We start from the raw sequence: 10,851 nt of genomic DNA, 5'->3' as shown, positions 1-10,851 counted from the left end.
GAATCTACATTCCCGATCGAGCGCCCCCAAGTTCCGGACCTTCATTCACTGCTAAACGAGCTGAGGGGCGACTCTCGCACTGTTAAGCTGGGCTTATCGGTCGGAGCCCGGTCTTTATGTTTAAGCTAGTTTAGTTTTATGTAAGTAGCGAAATAAAGCCGACACGCTGAAATCAATCCACGACGCACCAGAATTTTTTTCATTTTAACCCCGACGGGTTTTCTTCTTCAGTAAGCCGAAGTGGCAATCAATGGAAAATTATATGAAGTAGCCATACGATATAAAGTTTATTATAGTTTAAGAAGAATGCATTTCTGATGATATACAACAAATAGCATAGCTCAGTACCATGCTCACCTACCTCTTAATCCTCTTCTTCATCGGCATTGAAATTCGCCTCGAAGAAGCGCTTATCTTATCGCCACAACCGTGGTTTCTATTAAGTACCGTGCTCTGATTGATAAGCACAATGATATCGGTCGCCTGCTGTGGAAGAAGTGGGAGGAGATTGAGGCCAAGTTGGTCGACATGGTAACCGACAGGTTGGTTAGCATACCGACCGGTCCCATCCGCTCCTTCGACTTCTCATACGTGGTGAGGGGTTTGTGTGGCTAAAATTAGCGGCACTTGGGCTGGCCATTAGATTAGGCTAGTCCACGCAAGGGAGATCCCAAGGAGACCCAGAGCTCGCATCTGGTTACCGAAGGGGCAAACCGACCATGCCAGAGTGATTGCCTGTTTAAGGGCCCAGACGGACGTCCATACAGAGGACTGGACCATCCTCAAAGCTGAACAGGAGATGAAGGTGAGCCAGCCTCTTCTCCTGCTGATAAACCAGGACACACACTACTGCGCAGAAACTCGAATGGTAGATCGAGAGCTTGCATAGTAACTTAGAACCAATTTAATGCTTTTCTCTGTCCCAATCTCAGCACACCTGGCGTAGCTGTGGCCAGATTAGTGGCGGCGGATGGGAGCGGAATTATGATCGCATCGGCATACATGGCACATGACGAGCCGGCCCCGCCTGAGCCGGTAGTCAAGGTGCTGCAAAGGGCCGAGGAAATGAAGATGACCCTGCTGCTCGGGTGTGATGCGAATGCGAAGCACACGCTTTGGGGGAGTCCAGAAACCATCGAAAGAGGTGAGTCACTCTTTGATAGTATTATATGTAGAAACGTTACGGTATGTAACAAGGGTAATACGCCGACCTTCATCATTCTAAGCACGGAAAATGTTCAAGGTTGGGAGGAGGTGTTAAATCTCACCTTGCAAATCGAACACGGTAAATACAGGGTTGAGAACTGGAGGGTATCGATAGAACACTCTTTCTCAGACCATAGGTACACTTTCTTTGATCTAATGGCACCAGTAAATAAACAGGCACCAAGAAGAAACCCCCGTAAGACGAATTGAAACAAATTCAGCGAAATTATTCAATCTAAATTAAACGGAAGAAGGATCAAGATACAATCCACATCAAAGGCACTTGACAATGAGGTGGAGAACCTTACGAACATCCTAAACAACGCCTTCCAAGATACATGTAAGCTATCAAAAATACTTTCATCTTTCCAAGTGAACGGACGTGTTTTTTTCTTGCGCTCTCGTTTTGTATTAAAGATTGATTCTAACCACCGGGGCTAACTTAAATTTTCTAATTTGTGTTTATAACTTCCCGTTCACTTCGCGTGTGCATGCAGCTATACTATTTTGTGTACATAATTGGCTTTATTTTCCAATTTAGTTGTGCTGCTAGTGTTAGCTTTTGCATATTTTGCATTCCTTTTTGTGCCTTCTTCGTTTAGCTTTTGTTTGCGCCGTCGCAACAGCTAAACGTTTTATCTATCTATCTCCCACGCTCTCTCACTCTCTCGCTTTAGCTGTGCCGCTGCACTTCTTATCTAATCTAATCTCATTCGCTCTCCCGCTCTCTCGCTCTCGCTGTTCATATCTCTGTTGTTATTTTTTCCAAGTACAAGTACAGTGGTAAGTCCTAATAATGTCCGGAAATATTGTCTGTTTAGTCAAAACCTGCAAAAAGGCAGTTGTTGCAGGTGACCTTACAATCGGCTGCTGGCTGTGCGACAACGTCATGCACGCCAAGTGTATTGGAGTTGCAGCTCGGACGGTGGACGATGTAAAAAAAAACATCGGCCTGCGTTTCTGTTGTGAGGCCTGTCGCGATGTAGAAAGGGAGATGATGTCTTTCATGCGGCAAACCAAAAGCGGTTTTAAGGGCATTTTAACGAGTTTTCGTAAAACTCTTGATATGTTCTTGGCGCTGGACACCCAATTTAATAGCCTTACGCTATTAAATGAGTCTCCTAGGCGCAAAAAAACTGCTACTGGTGGGCAGCATGTAGACGGACCCCAACTACCTGCAACGGGCTCTCAGCAGCAGCCTCCCTCGGCACAGCCCTCGACCTCAGCACTAATTCCAAGAGTGCTAGAAAAGATTCGGTATCCGAATGTGCAGCGGGAGTGCCCGTACCGCCGGTGATTTCTGTTTTATCCCCTGGGGGGTCGCAAATATTGACCCCTCAAAGTCCCGTGCACACACCATTATCTACCCAGGGTGTTAGGCCCGGAATACCGGCCGACAATGGCACGGCAGATAACCAATCTGCCTTGCCAAAAGCCCTTATAGCTGTTCCACCAACGAGACATATTTTTGTCTCGCGGCTCTCCCCTGACCAAACATCGGAAGATGTTCTCGCCTTTATACAAGGCAAACCAGAGCCGAAAAAATTAAGATAAAGGTGGAAAAATTCAAATTTTCTTACGCAAGGGACATTTCATCTTTCAAAATAAGTGTCCCTAACGAGCTCTTTAACACTATTTGCTCTCCCAACTTCTGGCCAGAGTACATCGTTGTTAAGGAGTTCGAGGCGAAGAAAAAGAAAAAGCGGCCTGTAGGAATAACTCTTCCCAGGCCTGATGTTACCACTGCGCCTTCTACGTCTTCCAATCCCGATCCAAAAAACTAACCCACTCCCTAGGTATTTCCTATCAGAATGCAAGAGGCTTACGTAGTAAGCTTCCTAACTTGTATTCTGATAGCCTTTCGTTTGTATCTCAGGTTATTGTGCTCACAGAAACCTGGTTAAAGCCGGAGATTCTGAGCTCCGAAGTTTTTCCAGCTGTGTTCACGGTATATCGGCTAGATCGCCCTATCAGACGCGGGGGTGGAGTTCTTATAGCGGTGGACTCCTCACTCACGTCAGAATTATTAACCTTCGAGGAATGCAACGATGTTGAATTCCTCTGTGTGAAGCTATCTATCAAAGGTAGCTCCATTTTTATTACCTGTTCCTACATACCTCCACTGTCGGAACTTCCTATTTATTGGAATCACCTTTCCGCTATTCAGATGGTTTCCAGTAGACTTTTGGATAGAGACCAGTTGGTAGTTCTAGGAGATTTTAATATCCCTGGTGCTATTTGGTGCTCAAATAATTCCACCAATACTCTCCATACACCTACACAACATGACTTTATCGCTGGCTTGTTTGACATTTCGCTGTCTCAAGTCAACCATGTTCGAAATTCCTTACAGCGCTTGCTCGATCTTTGCTTCGTCTCTGATCCTGCGAGAGTCAGTTTAGCAAGGGTGGCGCCTCTGACGCAGCCTGAAGATCCTTATCATCCAACTTTCGATGTGACTCTTGATATTGGGTGTGACGTACAGAATATTTCTGATCGTCCAGCCAATAAAGTCCTATGTTTTCGCAAAACGCACTTTGAACGGCTGAATAATTTTATAAACGAGTTCAATTGGTCCGATCTATACATGTGCACTGACATGGCCGTTGCCGTGGATATTTTTTACAGCACCATGAATTCATTTTTTACTGAATGTGTTCCGTTATATTATCCGCCAAGCTCGAATAAACCGCCATGGTTTACTAAAGAGTTGAGCCGACTTAAAAATAAAAAATCTAGACTGTATGCTAAATTTAAAATCACCGGTTCTCAATCTGCCCTTTCATCTTATTTATCAGCTCGGTCAAACTTTACCGTGCTGAACGCGCAGTGTTATAAAAACTATTTAACTCGTTGCAGGGCCCAGTTCTCACAGGACCCAAAACAGTTTTATAATTTCGTTAACACTAAACGTAAGCCTAAAACAAATCCTTCCTCGCTTTCATTTGAAAATTCTAATGCAAATAATGATCAGGCAATAGCCGATCTATTTTCTCAGTTTTTTCAAACAACCTATTCTAGCTCTTCGTATCTACACCAGACCTATTCCTACGACATACCCAAATCAAACTTAATTTTCTGTCCCAGCCTAAACGAAAGCTCTCTCCTTTTAGATCTTCATCGTGTCAAGCCAGTTTATTCGCCAGGTCCCGACGGAATTCCTGGCTGTGTGCTCAGGTATTGTGCCGACGCCCTGTGCTATCCCCTTCTGAAATTGTTTACCTTGTCCTTGGAAACCTCCCACTTTCCCATTATTTGGAAGGAATCGTTTATTATTCCTCTCCACAAAAAAGGTAGCAAATTGGATGCCAGCAATTATAGAGGAATCTCTAAGTTGTCGGCCATCCCTAAATTATTTGAAAACATTATCACCCCTCACTTACAGCACCTTTGTAGATCGGTTATTTCTCCATGTCAACATGGTTTTATGAAGCGAAGATCAACAACAACAAATCTTTTGGAGCTCTCTTCCTATATTATAAAGGGCTTCCATAATAATTGTCAGACAGATGTAATCTATACTGATTTCAGTAAAGCTTTTGACTCTGTTAACCATTCTCTCCTCGTTAGAAAACTCGATTCAATGGGTTTTCCATATGATCTTCTTAATTGGATCTCTAGTTATTTGAATGGCAGGACGCAAAAGGTCCTCTTTAAGAATAATTTATCCAATGTTCTAAGGGTTACATCTGGCGTCCCGCAAGGAAGCCATTTGGGACCCTTATTGTTTACATTATTTATAAATGACCTGCCCAAAGTCTTGACTAACTCCAGAGTACTTATGTACGCGGATGACGTCAAGCTTTGCGTGCAATACAATGACGTTGCCTGCCAGTCGGATTTACAAACAGATCTTAATAATTTTCAAACTTGGTGCCGTGTAAACTTATTAAACTTAAATGACTCGAAATGCAAGCTAATGACATTCTCTCGTGTCGCTCCTAAGCTTGCTACTTACACGCTGAACGGCTGCTCTTTGGAAAGAATTAATACAGTTGACGATTTGGGCGTCCGCTTGGACCCAAAACTTGACTTTATTGATCATATTTCGTCTATGGTGAATAGAGCCAGGGGTGTGCTTGGATTTATTAAACGGTGGTCGAAGGAATTCAATGACCCCTATGTTACTAAATCCTTATATACTTCCTTAGTTCGTCCTATCCTAGAATATGGATGCTGCGTTTGGAGCCCTCAGTACGGCGTCCATAGTAAACGCATTGAGTCGGTTCAAAAGAACTTTTTACTTTTCGCTTTACGCGGTTTAAATTGGGATGCAAACCAAAGATTACCTTCCTACCCTAGTAGACTCCTATTAATAAACTTGCCGTCCTTAGCCAATCGTAGAACGATGCTAGGGATAACCTTTATTTTTAACCTTATCCATGGTGATGTGGAAAGTGCTGACTTGTTGAGTCAGCTTAATTTCCATGTACCATGTAGAACCACTAGATCCTATATCCCATTAGTGTTGCGCCACTGTAGGACCTCCTTTGAACTGCATGAACCTTTTAGAGTGTTATGTGCAAATTATAATGATTTGTACACAATAATCTCTAACGTAGATTCCCTTCCCAAATTAAAATCTTTAATACTAACACACTTAGTAAGCATGCAAGCTAACAATCTGGCAGCACGCCGGTAGTCAATTTTCCTCGTATTCTGTCCTATATTTTCCATCGCGCCTACTAACACCTAACCCTAACAGGCACGTGTCTGGTGTCATACGGGCCACTTGAATGTACTGACCTTAGTGCATCAACGTCCAAGAGATATCATTCTCGAAGAAGCAGTACTTACTGGGTGGAAAAAGGAACTAAGCGAACTCAGAAAGAGAGCGAGAAAGTCATTCAACATCAGCTTTGTAACACGGGAATGGAGGCCATACAAAGGAGGACAAAAAGCTTACAAAAAGCAGTATATAGGGCCAAGAAATTATCCTGGCAAAGCTACTGCGATTCACTAGAAGACATAAATGACACGGCGAGAGTAAGCAAGATTCTCGCCGAAGGGCACATAAGCCCCACCCTTATCTACAGAGCAGATGGTTCTGCTACGACGACACTTGAGGAGTCATTAGAGCTACTAGTTGACACCCACTTCCCAGGAAACCTGCAAGTGAATTCGAAACGAGAGGAGGGAACGAACACTCAAATAAACACGCCAACGAAAAACATCATTACCACGGCCACAATCGGCCAAGAATAGAATCTGCAGATGGTTAAAAGCCATTTACGAAGCTTGTATAAGACTGACGCACATCCCACTCTTGTGGAGGAAAGCAAAAATCATATTTATACCGAAACCGGGCGGAAGGGGGCACATCCTAGCAAAGGATTACAGACCGATAAGTCTCACCTTCTTCGCCCTGAAGACACTACACTATGTGGAATTTGATCCGTTTTCGTGGCCAAAATTAAAATTTTTGCAATTGAAATTTTATGAATTATTTTCAGTGCAGGTTTCTTGTATAATCATGGTTATGACTATAGGAAGGTATTTTAGAAAAGTGGGCGTGTCAATGCCCCCCTCCGCCCACAGAAATAAAAAAAGACGAATATTTAAAGCAATTTTTAAATTAGGGACCCCAATTTTGGAACACAGGATCGATTTCTTATTTCAAATGTGTCTTGCAAATTTGGTTCAGATCGGATAATAAATACTGCAGTTATTCAAGAAGAACATTTTTTTTTGGTTTAATTATTCTACATATTAATTATTAACTTCATCATTGCCATTAATATGTATTGTCGTCTTCCCTAACGTCGATATCAGTTTTAACGGTTAAGAAAACCGTATATTTTGCGGAGTTTGATTGTTCCACAATATATTTCCGAAGGAATTGAATCTCCCTTGCTTACGCCACACTACTGGGAGTTCTGCACTTCTGATCAAGATGTTGCTTCCTAATAATTCAAATTGCCCAGAAAAACACACAATGAGCATATATATTTTGAATTCAGAATTGACAAACCTACAACGTGTATATGGACACTCACTGATACAATTTGAACCTTTTTTTAAACCCTTTGGAAAGATCAACTTTCTTTCTAAAAGTGACAAGGGGACAGCACTTGCTAAATATACAAATTTTTAGAACAATACGAAAGCAGTATCAACACATAGTAATAACCTGAAGAATTCATATTCAGTTTGAATTTGGTTAATTAATGATTCTTTGTCAGAGATATGCCAATTTGAAACTGCACCGCAAAGTGCAGTTTGAAACTGCACCGCAAAGTCAACCTTTAAGACAGCCCGTGGTGTTCGCTTGCAACAGCTGATTTTAACGGGGTTATGATAAATAGCTGGACGATCACAGCCAAGCTGAGTGCCACTCACCTTACGCGGAAGAAAACATTGCAAAAAGAGTAAGGAAGGGAAGCATTGCCTTTTACTCCTGCAGGAAAATGTTTGGAAACAAATGGGGACTACACCCAAAGATAATTATATGGCTCTACACAGCAGTAGTACGGCCAATACTAACATACGGAGTTCTAGTATGGTTACCGGCACTAACTAGGGCATACAACAGAACGAAGCTGAGACGGATAAAATGGACAGGGAGTGCAGGGGCCGTGGGTGCAATGCGCTCATCCCTCGCGGCTGCTCTCAACGCTATCCTGAATATAATGCCGATAGAACTGTTCGTGAAGGACATTGCAGCACAGAGTACAGTGAGACTGAAAGCAAGCAATTACTGGAGGGAATACGGCACCGGGCACGGCAAGATTCTTGTAAGCAACGGTATGAATACAAAAGTCAAACAAACAAGACTTACTACATGATCGCGGAGTTGAACTTGGGAAACGCATTCTCGACCTCATATCCAATAAGGAAGGGCTGGAACAGGGACAAAGTAGTAGTAGAGAACGAGGTGTCCCTCTACACCGATGGCTACAAGATGAGCTGCCGCGTAGGGGCTGGGATCTACGCGGAGAATTGGGGAATTGAAAAGGCTTTCAATCTCTCAAACTCAGCTTTAAGGGAAGCAGTCGAACTCTCCTTAAGACAGGACCTTAGGGACACCAGAGAGCGGATCTACTCGGATAGCCAAGCGGCTATTAAATCCCAAGCTGCCCTGCTCGGCATGGCTAAGTACAGACTTCGAATTACCGATATCCCTAAACGCGATCCAGACAAGGATCCATGACCACTTTAGGCAGATAGCTAATAAAGAATGGCAAAGTAAGAACGAGCACAGAAGGTCATAAGAATGTTGGCCGAGGTACGACAAAAAAAAAAAAATAGTGAACTGCTATTCAACAGCAAACGGTATATCAGCAGGATCACGGCAGTCACCAACGGACAATGAGCGATCGGATCGTACGCAATGGAGGTGGGACTGCCACACAATACAATCTGTAGAAGCTGCAAGCAAACTACAGAGAAAGAGACACCGGAACATCAGCTCTGCTTCTGCCCAGCGCTGACCCACATCAGACTTCGCCACTTTGGTGCCTACCAGATTGAGTCACTGGGAAGTATAAGAAAGCTGAAAGTATCGGCAATCCTAGGTTTCCGTACTGACTCTGGTTGGTACTGATGGTGATCAGGATCACCAACAACAAACAGAGGAAGTGAAACAAAAAGGAGCTTAGCTCTAATTGGAAGCCGTAGTAACCTACCTACCTAAGTACCGTGCAGGCGCATATGTGCCATGTCGCACGCTTCTAGATTCGGAATCTCAAGTCCATGGCACTGCTAAGATGATAAAGGAGGAGCCCTAGTGCGAAGAACATTTCATTATGCATTATATTCGCCTTCCATCTGGGGAATATTAGGTTCGTCTTCGATAACCATTTTGAAATATTAATAGGTTTCGTACGTTTCCCGTGCTCTTACAGGGGAAATCTATACAAATCTATACAAATATACAAGTCTGATAGAGTCATTGATAGATAAGGTAAACCACGTGCGCTGAGCTTGCATATTTTTGAGTAGCGATCGTGGGAATACTAATCCGGAAGTTTCCTGAGTTGGAAGTAAATTGAACTTTTGGTTTCTTCACCCGGTTGCGCCATATGTATTGAGTTTGCATCTTCTTTGCCAACAATTTTGGAAACTTGGTTGTCCCTTCCCTTGGTCTTCCCTCCTTAAACGCGACTGTCCTCGGTCGCAACGTAAAAGAGTACCGGTTCGGGGTAGTGTAGGCTTTTCTTGCATTTCCGGAAGGGGGCGGATGTTCTTTCCTTCTGTTTACGTTTACGTAGGAGTTCTGTGGCCATGCCTATTATTACTACCAGGAGGATGATGGTAGATACATAGCTAACAGAAGCTGATATTGTTGCTTTGCTTCTTAGTTTCTCGATCACTTTTGTGATGTTGATGTTTAATTCTTTGGCCATTCGAAGTGAGTGAACTTCCTCAAGTTTAGTTTTTTCTCCCATGAGTTGGAAAACTGGAGGTTCTGGTTCGGCCATGTTGTTTTGACTCCTTTTCATCCAGCGATACTGGTCCATTGAAATCGTTCAGTAGTATGGTGCCTGGCAGTATCTCCTCAAAATCTGGTATGTGCTGATTGTTAATTATTTTACATTCGGGTTCTCTTAAAGTTAGTAGTGCATTTACACAAGTATCGTTACTTAAATCTAACAACTTTTCCGAGTTACAAATAGTCTTATCATTATGGGATTCCCATGGTTCTGTTATTGCAAATAGTTGTTTCATACATTCTAACAAATTTTCGTGTTTTTTTCATTTATAATTTGGGCTTTCTTTATTGCTTTAATTTTTAGTGTTCTGCAGTTGTCTTTTTTTATGGGTAGGCTAATAATGTAAAGGAGGTCGTTACCATTTGTGGCTAATTTGACCTTAGCAAACTCTAGTAGTTTTTCTTCGATAAAAAATAAGTTATTTTCTTTTCTGAAGATATCTTCTATTATTGTGGTTTCTGTGATTGTAAATACAAATGAATTTACTGTGTTTGATTTCGCCCATATAATTGCGTGTATTAAATTAGTTATTTCTTCTTGTATTAATTTTATTTTATATTTAAGGATATTTGCTTTCTGATTTTGAATTTCTTCTGAGCTCTGAGCGACTTTTACCATTGCACTAGTGACGTTAGTAAGTTGGTTGATTTTTTTATTAATTAATCTATTGGGTACTACTTGTCTTATTGTTATCTAATTGTTCATTTATATTGTTCTCTAAAATTTCGTAATCGTGATGAGCAGGCGTTCCGAAAAGCCATTTCCAAGCTGTACCTATTGCTTCTATTGCTCTTTTTTGTCTTTTTCGAGTTTGTAATCTGCGTAAATCAGTATGTAGCTAACTTAATTCGTAAGAAAGATATGGGTGTAATGGGTGAGATTATATGATTTTATAAAGTTATTCATACAGTTCCGAAAGTGTTTCTTCGTAGTTCTGTAAGTCAAAAATGTGGATGATTTTAAGTGTTCCGTCTTGTTTAGCTGCAAGTCCTGTTTCACGTGAGATGATTTGAAAATTGGAATAAACGAGGACCGTGGTTATCCCCAAGCATGTTGGTGAAAATAGTCTGAAAATGTATGTTCTTATATTATTTTTATAAATGATTTTTCCGGTTCGTGTTTTAATAGTGGTGTTTTTATTCTCTGCTACTTTCTCAGTTTTGTATCTGGGTTTAAGTCTTGTTCCTAGTCTTTTAACTATGTTTACTAGTAC

The sequence above is a fragment of the Drosophila serrata genome, unplaced genomic scaffold (assembly GCF_035046125.1).
Source record: "Drosophila serrata isolate PLE 108 unplaced genomic scaffold, ASM3504612v1 contig_225, whole genome shotgun sequence".
NCBI lineage: Eukaryota > Metazoa > Arthropoda > Insecta > Diptera > Drosophilidae > Drosophila > Drosophila serrata.
The sequence above is the reverse complement of the archived record's forward strand: the minus strand, read 5'-3'. Positions refer to the sequence as shown.